The sequence below is a fragment of the Corapipo altera genome, unplaced genomic scaffold (assembly GCF_003945725.1).
Source record: "Corapipo altera isolate COAL_440 unplaced genomic scaffold, ASM394572v1 1, whole genome shotgun sequence".
In the NCBI taxonomy this organism is placed as follows: Eukaryota; Metazoa; Chordata; class Aves; order Passeriformes; family Pipridae; genus Corapipo; species Corapipo altera.
Genome location: NW_020884873.1, coordinates 38,623,096 through 38,636,241, shown reverse-complemented (window position 1 = coordinate 38,636,241; position 13,146 = coordinate 38,623,096). Strand labels below are relative to the sequence as shown.

The window sequence follows — 13,146 nt, the reverse complement described above, 5'->3', positions numbered from 1 at the left end:
CACAATACCTACATATAGGGAAGACCATGGTCCCACCTGCCTATGTCACCACCATTAATGTTCTTCCCGTCAGCCTTGGATTGGGTTAATTGTGGCTCAACTTTTTAGTCTAGTGTTCAGTGAGGCTGTATTGTCAGGATGATACTCACTTTTGTCTCTATTTTCCTGGCACCAGAGAAAGGCAGACACCTTTCTTCACTGAATGCATGCTCCTCTATATTCCCCTGCACTGCTAGGAACTCTTGCTCAAAGGTAATCCAGCAAAATTTTATCCTAGTCACTAAAATGTGTTGGCACATGTAGAATGTAAAAAAACCCCAACTATTTGAGATGGTAAGGCTTACTTTGGTCAAATGAGTCTGCTTCTTGGCTCACATCTTGTAATACACGTTGCAGCCCAAAGCACGTTTTTATGACCACATTACAGTGTTAAAAAAGATCCCATGGCCCCTTGAAAATACAGTATCTATGACAGCTTTGCTGTCACAGTCTTAACTAAAGCAGTATAAATGCATTAATAGAATGGACAAGGTGGAGGCGCTTCAGGGCATTCCCCTAAAATAGTAACAGTTCCCTAACGAGGTATTTAAAGTGAATCTTCCCCTAATGGGAAACTGTATATCCAAAACTAGTTGTCATTCCAGTCAGGTGACAAAAAAGCAATATCCTCTCATTAGCTGACTGGAATTATCACACAAAAAAGAAGCCAATTTTTCTTTTTTAATTCAGGTTGCAAGCCTAAATCTCTGTTTTCAAAAGAAACTTTCTCTAGAAGACCTCTGTTCACTCTTTCTTTGGCAGTGCCTGGCGAGTTTTAACTCTAATGGGTAGTGCTGGGCTCTCACTGAATGCAACAAAGCAGCCACAGGGCCAGTGGTGAGCCTGGGACAGGTATCAGTGGCAAATAAAGTCGTATAACATTTGTGCATTGCTAAATGCAGGTCACTAATCTTTCCTGTCCCATTAATTTTAATGCTCTGATCATATTTTTATGAAGTAGATTGCTAAGCTTCCATTATCCAGTAATGCTGAGGTGTGAGAAACTGCCTCTTGCACGACGGAGAGTGTCACCTGCACACAATTTTGGGCATCACCGAGAGCTAAGGTTGTGTCTGCAGGCTATAAATTAACTGTTGCAGCAGCCTGCATCACTTATGTAGTCCTTCAGGAGCTATATGTCAATGTATATCAAAATAGCAATATATCAACAACTGTCTGAGGCACAGGACATGAGATAAAAAGAAAATGGGATCATTTAAAAAAAAAAAGAAAAAGGTTGGGCAACTATCATTTGCTGATGAGCAGCTTCAGAAGTCATTATTCATAAGCCAGCATTTGCTACAATAAGTTCTTGTCAACCTGTAGGCAAGGGGAGGGAGAAGTGATGGATCTGGGTACAGCATGGAGACCCCACAGCTCCAGCAGCTTGAGCTGGCCCTTAGTTTGGCCTTCTGCCATGACACTGAGAGGTAATTAGTTGAAGGTCATTTAAACTGTGCTCATTTGACCAAATGCAGCTCATACTTCATCAAAATGAGGAGGATTTACATCAGCCTTACCCTTTGTATTGAGGTTGATGCTAGCTGTAATGGGAACTATATATTTATGGCTGCCCCCAGAAAGGGTTGCTCTGTCATGTACTGCCTGATAAACAACAGAATGAGATTTTGATACCACATGAAACGAAAAAAAGAGGGAAAGGAAATGAGGAATGTCATTTGATGGACACTGATAGGTATTTATTCACCATGACCTAATTCACTGCTCATTTCTGGAGCCCGGGGCAATGAATAACATATTAAGTGATATTAATGTGAAATATGTTTTCTGCTCCAACAGTAATCTTAGGAAATAAACTTCCATTACATGTAAAAAGCATACACAACTTTTTTCTTTTTTCCAGAATGCTTTTCACAGTTGCAGGCTACAGCAATATGGCTAGTTACATTAATTCTAGCATTATTACCAACCCCAGAGCCCAGGACTTTTCTAGTTACTCTGCTAAGCAATCCTATTCTTCTAATTCCATTTCCTTCTGTTCCTAAGAACCCTCCAACCTCTTTTTAATGTATGAGTGAAGCAGAAATGCAGCTCAAAATTTTATGCCTATCAGCACTTTTAAAGATACTAACCAAAGCTATTTATCCCCTCTCTCTCTAGCAAAGCAGAAGCTTGGAAACAAACTTCTTTATTTTCTAAAATCCTGTAAACAGCAATGCATGTTCACAGGTGTATTTGATGTACCATTTTATATCAACATGCTTATTTCTTTCATGAGGAAAGCGGTAAGCAGATGAAACTGGGAAGCACTAGTAAAAAAAAAGAAAAAACTACATGAAATATGATACAAAATTGCAGTCATAGTATTTATGTTCTTTTACATACATTCCCATAAAGTATAAATCAAGATAATGCCAAGATTATGCTCCTTCCTCTCTTTAATGGAAGAAGAAATGCAAATACTCTAGACATTAAAATTCATTTCTGGGCCCTCTTGGAAACATACAGAGGATTTTTTACGCTATGACTGACTTTTATCTTGTAGCTGAAAATAAAAATATCTGTACTAAAATAGGGGGAAATTTGTGCCTTAACAAAGGGAGACCTCCAAATCTATAAAAATAAACAAACAATTAAGTAAATCCTAACAGTTCAATGCCTATTAAACAGGAAGGCAGTGTTCACTGCAGTTTTACTAAGTGTGAGATCCAAGTACCTGAACTGAAAAAAGGTTACAAAACATCAGTATTTTAATAAAATCTCAATATGTTTCTTAATGAATTTCTGATTTCTTTTAAACAGGCTTTGTTACTCTGACAAGCTGACCTAAACCTGATTGTATTCTGTATCAGCCTCACTATTGGATGTTGAGTGTCAGCTTGCTTCAGTTAAAGATTGCTTGAATTCATATCACCTGGCTGTAAGATTTTAGGACAGAAGCCTAATTACCCCAAGGTCCCTGTATTCTCCACGGAGAGAGAGAAGCCTCTCCCAAGGGTGAACCAGGTCCTATACATAGACTGTGCAATCTATGCTGGTATCCTGGTCTCTCAGGGGACAGCTGGGCTACATCTCCACAGGCATATGAGGAGAAACCTGAATGGATGAGTATGGTCTCCCCTCAAATCCTGGCTTTCTCTGGAGAAAATATTGGATGTATGATAAGGAAGAAAGCTACACCACACTCACAGAGAGCTTGTGTGAATTGTGAATTATGAAGTGTACCACAAACCTAATCTGTATGGCCATGTAGATCCAGACTGGAGATAAGGTTCAAGGGTGCAATTTGTCTAAATCAGAGCAAGATTATGGAGGACCAGTTTTAGCTCCAAATCTGTGCTTGAACCATCTACATGCCCTCACCAGCAGCTCCGTTTTCAAAGCATGTCCTTGATCATCACCATGAAATCCTCAGGACACAGAACTGTGAGCTACTTGCACTGACAGCTGTGCAGGAGGCGGGTCTCATGGTTGTTCAGTCAAGATGCAGTGGTGGTGGTGTCCTTTGCACAATGGCTTACTGAGTAGAAAGACAAACTTGAACATCACCACAGACATAAAGACACCAGATATGGCCGTGATGGTAATCCAACCCAGGATACAAAACTGTATGAGATAACCAAAGCGCTCAGTGCCACATAAGAATGATGAAACATGAAAATATTTACTTCTGAGGCTTGAAAAATAACCATGCTAAAAGCAAATCAGTTTAGAATAGCAATTTTTATGGAGACAGAAAATATAGAGAAGTTTTGCAAATAACTAAACACTGTAGTTGTAGATGATCTTTACTTTATAAAGGTACCTCCAGAGCTTTAAAGGACTGTTCTGTCCTTATGTCACAATTGATAGGAATTTAATTATTCTGCTTGAGGATTATTTGCCTCATTATTTTATGCTTTTGGTTCACAAATCAAAACTAGTTATCAGCAAAAGCTATTAATTTCTCTTAGAGAGTTTTCTTTTGAGTTCTTGTGCTGAAACACTAGTCTTGAATAACTTTCTTATATAATTTATAGAAAATGGCTAGTTTCTGTCTCGAATTTACCCGCTTTATGTATTCTTTACCACAGGCTAAGGGTTTAATCCATTTCAGAGGAGCATTAAAGCTCTTAAATTTAAAAATTAAAAATTCCTTCCTTTCTCTGGGAACGTAACTTGGTTTTAAGAATGAGAGATCTCTGTTTAGCCAAAAGCTGAAAGCTGGAAATGAGATAGATGTCCCTAGATAGGTCTATAAATCTTGAGCACGATGTTCCGGTTTGGAATCACCTGCAATCCACGTGCCACTGTAGCCTCAGGCACTGACGTTAATCATTCTTATTTCAATGGTCACAAAGGGATCAAGATGTCACCTCTATTGGATCCTGATCCAAATTCTCCTGACATGTATTATGAATTTCTGGGATGCTTGAGTTGAAAAGGATAGTTATAGAGTAAAGTGACAGTGAAGTAATAAGCAGGTAAGAGTAAACAAAAGATAGTAAAGATAGCAAAGTACAGTGATTTGAATGATATAGTAAAATGGGAAGGTGTGAAAATAGCTGTAATTTTTTACATATTCCCATTGTAGCATATTTTTCTAATTTATTACTATGTTTTCTACTTTGACAACAACTTCATATGCATCATTTAGCTACAGGAGTGCGTATGCTGATTGGAATTACCAAAATCGTTTTAGTTTCTGTGTGAGACATGACCAAAAGTGTCCATGAGGTCCTCCAAGGGAGATTCAGAATCCCGCACATTAGTGAAATTCTGTCTTGCCTCCAAAGATTGTAGAGCTGGAGGACTTTCTGCCACATTGTGACAAATGCAATAGAAAATACTGTACTACCTCTGAGGTTGGACTTAGTAGCCTTAGTAGACCAAAGTGTCAGTTTACCAGCCAACTGAATTGACTTTTGTACATGTAATATCATGGAGTGACTCTATTTGCACTCTGAGTTGCTCAGGTCCCTAGCTCAAGTCTGGGAGCTGTTTTGATAGGTGAGCATAGGACTGTATTTCAAATAATGAAACTTGAACTGGAGATAGGCTGTGCAATGGTTTTCATCTGACCAAACAGCATTATCCTTGCAAAATATGTGTGCAGCCATGCAGAAAATTTAAGCTAAAAATAAACTGAAGCTTCTCAAAGGCAGTCAAATGTCTGACTCCCAAATCAATGAAAGGTAGCTTTGGAAATAGCTTCAATATGCTAAAGCAAAAAAGGGCATACCTCAGTATGTAGCTTTCACAGTTGAGATTCCAAAACACATAAATATCAATAGTGATTCCTGGATTTCAGTATTTCAGCTAAAATTCCATCTATATATGTATATACATGTAGCATGTACAATGGTATTTTTTTATTTACATTGTCTTTAAAATGAGAATCATTACATACCAGATTTCAATGGCAAATACAAGACTTCTATAATCACACAGAAAGCAATCATATCTATGTTTGCTTGAGAATAGGGTTATCTTTTTAGTCATGTTCTTCATTTCCCCCCTTTGCCGTTGTGCTTTTTAGCATAATACAAACCTAAAATGCTCTTGTGCTTGCCAACTGGTGGACAGCCGTGAGAGCCAATTTAAGCAGTAAGCAAAATCCCCCATCTGGTATCTGGACTTCCAATGTATGTCCTGCACATTAGCACAGCTGAGGCTCCAGCTGAGACCCTCAATGCATTTCCACCAGGTGAGCCAAAACATTAAGCCAGGAGGTGCTTTACTAAACTTGTCTCAGCTGGAAGCTGGTCTCTGTGATATTTTTCAGTGTTACTAAATTAGTTCATTCCATTCATAGATTCTACTTTAGAACAGTTTTACTCTTTTCTGCAGGCAATCTGTTTTTTATTACAACCTATTTTTATATGAATCTTGTTCTGCAGATTTCTTGGAAGAAAGAAAAATGGTCTCTGAGCTTGAGGTGTGTTCAGTGCCATTCACCGATTTATCAAGTGAATTTGGCATCAGGCCTTTTTTTACCTTGCTGAAATATCATATTGCTCCCTGAAAGCTTTGTTAAAAAGACCAATGCCCAGGGATCATAGTAGCTGTGATTTGTATGGAATACACTGGGTGGTTTAAGATTTTTGAAGTATGCTGCCTTTTTTACAGAAATGATCTTATTATTGACTCTCATATAGTTTCGCTGACAGAAGAGAGATAGTAATAATACCCATCATGAACATCTGAAATTTCTCTTTGGGTCACAAGACTGTCTCCAGTCTCACCTCTTTATTCTCAGTGTAGTCTATGTCTAGGTTCTTATGTTATTTGTCGGCCTAATTCCTTCCACCTTTGGAAATATAAAAGTAGCTTCAGAGTCTAATCTAAAAGCGCTGTCAATGGGAAGGAATAAACATCCTCATTTAAGTTTGGGCTTTCTTTGTTAGCACCTGTCAAAAGTTTTTGAAGCCGCTGCCTGTTTTGAGCCAAGTGAAGGCACAATTACTTGTCAGAGAGATCTCTGGTGATGATTGCATAGAGGAAAGGACCTTATTAAGACAATCACCAGGGTAAACAGAGAGAGGTCAGCCCTGGTGGTTATATTTGGTTTACCTAACAACCAAAAGGCTGCCAATTGTTCATGTGCATGGCCAATCACATCCTGACCAGGGGCAAAGCCTCTGCCTGGCCAGCAAGCAAAGCACACAGGTAGAAGACATGGGAGATGCCAACCTCTGCATGCAGGGGCAAGACATGTAGATTTGAGGTTAAGGGTACTCCGAGCAGGTGAGTGTGGTATGACTCAGAGCTGGTCACACTGGGGGATATATTGGGGGTCACAGAACAAAGCTATTGCATGGTTAATTCCACTTAAAAATAAGAAAAGCTGTTTTACTATGAAGGTTGTCAAATACTGACAAAAGTTGTCCAGGGAGACTGTGGAGTTCCTGGAGGAACTCCAACTGGCCATGGCCTCAAGTAACCTGTTCTATTTGACTCTGCTTGGACAAGGGCAGGCAGCAAACATCCAGAAGTCCTTCCAATCTCTGCAGTTCTATGACTTGGTAAAGCATAGGGCACATGGGAGTGAGGAGAATCCAAAGTGGGGATGCCAGGAATGTGGGACATGCTAGAGGGTGTCATTGAAGGGCATAAGGGACATGGAAGGTGGGTGGGCAAATGGGGAAGGCTACTATCAGGGAATTGTTACGGTACTGTGGGGCTGTGACATAGAAGGACAATAAGAGTTCCCATAAAACCACGGACATAGCAGTGTATACTGAAAGGGATACATAACAGATGCTGGAGGTGGGATTCACAGGAACCAGGGGAGATGGGTTTACCACCTGAGAAGATAAGGAATATAGAGGATCCCTAGGCAACATAGCTTAATTAGTTCCATGGGCCCTGAGAGGCTTGCTGTGTTTCATCGTGTTTTCGTTTCTTCAAATGTTTTCAGCTCTTTTATGCAGAATCTTGGCTGCTGGTTTGTTTTTTTCCTGTCATTATTGGATTTGGGTTTTTTTCCCTCCTTAATTTTTGCTTTAATATCATGCATCTCAGTGAGACCATTTTTCACTTTCTTGAGTTAATTGTAGGCAAGAGGTGGAACCTGCTTACCCCGTGTTACTTTATTATGTATTCTTTCTTTCTGTGTGCTACTCTTTGATTTGAATTACTTTGTTTGGCTCTTTTATTGTGGTTACAGGGTGCTAATGCACTTCCAGCATATCATAGGAGTCATTCATATCAGAAGAGTTTAGCTTTGATCACACTTTTCCTGTTATCCTTGTTGATTACCACTATTTGCATATTAGTTGATTCCCCAGGTTTGTGATCTGTTATTTGGTCTGGTTCCATCCTCTGTCTCTCCAGCATCCTTGTTTGCTTTGCTTTCCTGCTTTGCTTTGCTTTGGTGTAAGAGATGTTTCAAAACTAATTGATTTCAAAAAGGCAAAAGTTTGTTTTACATATTTGCTTTTTTAACTTTGGGCAGTGTGGTAGTTTTAGTCTAGACCTTCCTTGGTGACTAGTTTGTAACCGAGGAAGTGGCCAGATTACCCAGTATTCCCTATGATTTTTACATAAGCCAAGGGTATAAAGAAGAAGGGAGGAGAGACCTTCGCCGCCTTCTCTTCTGGTGGCTCTGGAGGCGCGAGTTCCCTGCTGTCGGTTCTGCTGTGTGGGAGAGTGGGGCCTAGTGAGGCCTAGTAGGAACCTGGGAGGTGGAAGGTGCCAGCGGTTGTCCAGTGCAATTGTGCTGTCCCAAGGAGAGTAGTAAGATATTCTTTTGTTAATTTTTTAGTTGCTAGATATTGACTTTTTGATCGTGTATATTTTATTTTGGTTTTGTTCCTTTCTCCTCCCCCCCGCCTTCCCTTTCCCTTTTGGAATTGAGTGTACATAGTATTTCAACTGTATATAACTGTATATAACATAAATACATTTATTTTCATATAGTTTGGCTAGTTTTGATTTTTCATAGTTTTTTTCCTTAGCTCTTTGCCGGAGTTTTTTTTGTGTTGGATCTGGGGACTTGGCGGAGAGCCAAGTAAAACTTAGACAGGCAGTTTTACTTTATTTTGTTACAAATGAGTCTTCAATATTCACTAGACATCATGTGGTGAATTGTTTACTATTAAATACCTAGTTGAAATAGGAAGTACAATAAAATGACAGCGCTTTAACGAATCAGTCCTGAGAAAATCAGGAAAGGAGTACCTTCAGCGTTAAGATTTTGGCAGAGCTAAAAGCTGTATGCATCTGTATGCTTCTACATACAGATGTCGTATTTCTGTCTACATGAAAGTTTGCAGTCAGCTTCTAAACTTGTACAGTGAGAAGTGCCTAGTTTTTCTAGTGTTCGGGACAGTGAAGGCCATTTAAACTATCTGCTTCTGTCTCCCCTGTAAAACCATACATTTGCTACTCTGTTCTGTAGACTAGTGCTCCAGGATGCTCCTCATTTTGTTAACTGCCTATGAACCTGCACATTGGGTAAATGAGGTGTTGATAAATGAGAAGCAAAGACATATCTAATTACGAATAATAGTGCAAGTTCTTTGTCTATGACTGTCATCTTCCTCTAGACTTCTCCTTATGGCTGAGGAGATTCATCCCTTTGGTCGTATTAACAATTCTCAAGTTAACTTCTACTTCTGCTGCACATGCCTGCTCTGAGGGTCATGCTCCTTCTCTTGGATGTTTCACCTTGGATTGGCTGCCATCCCATATCAAACTGAGTACCTCCAGACCTGAAATTTCAAGGCTGCCCTTGAAATCATCTCTGCTCCTCTAACCTCCAGCACTGTCAATGACAAGACTTTCTCTCTCCTCTCTTGGAGATGACTTATTAGCCTCTCAGACACCTACTCTTCCAGATCAGGCAAAATTTCACTGTCACAACTTCCTGTTGCCTCACCTCTGGGTCTCTTCCTTGGGTCCCCTGAGTATATCAAATTCAGAATCCTTGCTTTTCTGTATGAAGTTTCCACTTTTTAATTGGCCATAAACATTTTTTATACCCCTTTTCCTCCTTCCAGTGATATTTCTCCATGTGATTATTCATTTAAGTAGAATCTGCTTAATGACAATTTATTTGCTTTCCTTAAGCTCACCTATGGCAGTGACTATTCAGTAGGGTGAAGAGCAAGACGGACCATAAGCACAGCAACAACCATGACCTGCACCCTTTTTCTTTACCTTGTGAAAGAGTATTTCAGCTGCTGCTCCAGCTCAAATCATCCATAGTGTGAATGGGTTGAATTAATGAGATAGATCCAGTCTGACTGAGAAGTTCACAGGTGCTCAGGCTCTACTCTTCCAGAAAGTCATAGACTGAGATCCATATGTCCCATTATAGATTTTTATATATCCTGAGCAGGTGATGAACAAATGAGGGTCACATCACAACTCCCTCACCTTATTTTCCTCCACAATTTTTTTTTTTTCAGGATCTTTACAAAACTAGTTTCTCAGACCTACACATTCATCCTACTCAGGTTGTTCCTGAAAGTTTCCATCCAGAGCTGAAAGCATGTATTCTGCATTAAATGAAGATGCATATAAACTTTTGTACTACGAGTTGCCCTAAGCTAAACCAATCTGTAATGTGGGTTATTGTTCCCTATTTCTGAACATCCTTCCATGTTCTGTGAGTTCTGCAAATCTACAAGGTCTTCCCAGGCCATCAGCAGGGTGGTTCTTATAGTTTCTCTGAGTGGTCAATCAAGACATTTTACAACATGGTCCTATATTGTTAATTTTCTTGAATCAGTCTTTAGTGGTACCAGACCACAAATCCTACTGCCTTCCATATATCATTGATGGAGGTGATGAGGACACTGAATCAGTTTTAATTTTTCAGACATGCTTTTTGCATGCATACACTCTCCCTACTTTTTGGGACTGATCACCATTTTAAACATGAAGCTCTATACGACAGCTGAACTTCTGCATGGCTTTCTACATCCTAATGGCTTTGTAAGAAAAATAAAGAATACCCAGTGCATTCCACAAAATGAGGTTTGGGAAGAACTTAAATATCTATCTGTGGATGGACAGAGATATATATATATACGTGTGTGTGTGTTTATGCATAAAGCATACATATGTAGTATGTATATGTATAGTGTATATGTACATTTTTATTTATGTATGTGTACATGCACAGAAACACAAGGCGAAGAATATATTCAGGAATCGTTAAATAATCCTGTATTATGGATGCAAAGTGACACTTCAAGGCACAAAATGCCAGTTTACTTGTTTAAGCATGAAGTACCCACATGAAATAAAACATAGAGCCATAAATCCTATTATTAGAGAGTTTCACTCTGTGTTTGTCATTTCTACAATTTTGGAGGCTTTTTCCTGAGCCAGCGGGATATAATTTCTTAATGATACAATAATATCTTTCCTCAGTTCTTTCTCCTGAATTATTCTATGTTCATTTTTGCAACTTTAGTTCTACTGGAATCAGGTAGAAGAAGGAACCTGGTGCCTTTCTCTTTAGAAGACAATCCCAGTGCACGCAGTGAAGCTTGGCATTTTTGGAAGCAATGAGAAATCTTTCAAGTGATCTATGTGGGTGTCATCTTTTCTGATGCGACACTTTAATATTTTTGCGAGAAACAAAGATAGCTTTTTTATGGAGCCAGAGACTAGGCTTGAGAGAGTAATCTCAGTACCAAGGGGAGGTGAACGAGTGATTTCCACCTTTGGCTCACTTATGTTACTAACACCTGAATAAAACATTCTTAATTATTTCTGAAGGTCTCCCTGGACATTTTTCACTATTTGGATGACTCCTACATATATTCGGGTGTTTGAAAAAAATATTTATTTTTTTAACATGATAAAGGTTTTACATATGTTGTTACTTATTATAATTAAGATGTGGTCATAAAATTAAAACAAAATTATCAAAATAATATACTGGTTTGCAAGATATGTTTACTAGAAATATGAGCTGGGAATTTTCCCTGCACAATTAATATAATTCCTTTTTGGAGAAGTTTTGTGAGGTACATTTTGAATTTGCAAATATCAAACATGTTAACATGAGCCCACATCTTTTAGATGCAAATTAAATGTACAGATTTTTTTGAGAAGTAGGGTCTTTATCTTCTCTTTTGGATAACAGTTTTAAAAACTAGGTCCCTGGAGAAAGTGAAGGATTTTGGAGGAATCATAAGAAAATAGAAAAACAAGAAAAATAAGGAAAAAAGAAAAATGGGGGGAAAAAAATAAAAGGAAATTGGTGTTGGGAATGGGGAAGACTGAGGAGAGCATTTTGACTAGGCTCTTCAATTTGCAGTGTAAACTCTGTATTTCAGAGAAAAATTATTAGACTTATCCCCAGAATGAAACATATTAAAAAATTGTGTTTCCTGGTCCTGAGTGTTTCCCATAATGTCATATTGTGCCACTGAAACTGCCACAGTCTTCCTGCTTATCATCCCAGTTTTTTTGCAAACTGCCGCGTCAGCCCTTTGCAAGATTGGGTCATGAGATATGAAAATTGTTGCTTCATTTCAACAATTTTACTACTTTTCTTTAAATAATCTAATAGTGTGTTATAGCATTCCCTGTTGAGTAAGCGCAAAAGATTGCCCTTTGCCCACTTTCTGTATTTTTCGGTACCTGGCAAGCCAGCAAAATCCATGAATTTTACTAGTTCTTAATAAATACTCAGCAGTGATATGAAGCAGCAGGGGAGATGCAAAAGGAATAATAATTCTATTAAATGAAAAAGAGTAGGATTAAGTCAGTTCATTTATGTTCAGGAAGGAGAAGGAATATGCTTACATATGATAAAAATAAACTGATGAAATATCTAATATTTATAGAACATTGCTCCGAAGTCATTTCAATGTGAATAGCAAATTGCCTTTAATCTTCTCATCTGAGCCAGGCTTACCTTCAAGTCTGCGCTCTCTCCCCATTTCTTTTGTGGGAACTCCTCCCATTTTCTGCTAGAGGGAGAAAGCAGGGAATTAGGGGGTCTCCCAGCCTTGGGGCTGGAAATGCATCAATACAAATTACTTACACCTCAGTCTAATTCATTGTATTTCTGGAGCTATAGTAGGGAAGCATTCCTTATCAAAATCCCACTATAAGGGAGAGCTGCATGCTGCCACCATGACCCTGAAAAGTCCCAAGGACCAAAGAGCAAACACCACTCTCAGGAGATTGCTCAGCTGAGGAGTATTGCACAGCTGCATCGAAGAAGCACTAGACACAGTGAAAATATTTACATTTCATCCACAGTTTAACAGTAAAGAATAATATCCCACTCCCTGCCAAGCAGAATCAGACACCATTTGTTTCAATACCAACATTGCTGTTGGGTCATTTTTGGGAAACCAGAAGAACATAGTTCCCTGCAAAATGGTCCAGTCAATAGTTCTTGGTAAAACTGGTGCAGTCATAGAACAAACCTGTAAGAAGAGATTGGATATTCGGGATTCATACCTTGCATTGTAGCCATTTACCTCTCTTTTGCCACTATTTCAGATGATGTTTGGATAATACCTGAGCCCCTCTGTCACCAACATAGAAATTTGTCATTTTATATTAAGTTTTCCTCCAAAATGTCCCTCTGCTGTTCTACTCATCAAAACACCATTGTTATTTCATCAGGAGAAGGGCTACTTATAGGCACTGGCCACATTTCAGTTCCAGTTTTGTCATTTGGCTTTGGCT

At 38.9% G+C, this 13,146-nt stretch overlaps 1 long non-coding RNA gene across 3 annotated transcripts in view; it reads left to right on the top strand.

Moving 5' to 3' along the window:
* The first annotated feature begins 8,132 nt into the window (after positions 1–8,132).
* The window catches only part of LOC113959181, a 39,959-nt gene continuing 34,945 nt past the window's right edge, over positions 8,133–13,146 (top strand). For all 3 annotated transcript variants that reach the window (XR_003531727.1, XR_003531728.1, XR_003531726.1), the window contains exon 1: positions 8,133–8,217. This is a non-coding gene — a long non-coding RNA (uncharacterized LOC113959181). The remainder of the gene's footprint in view (positions 8,218–13,146) is intronic.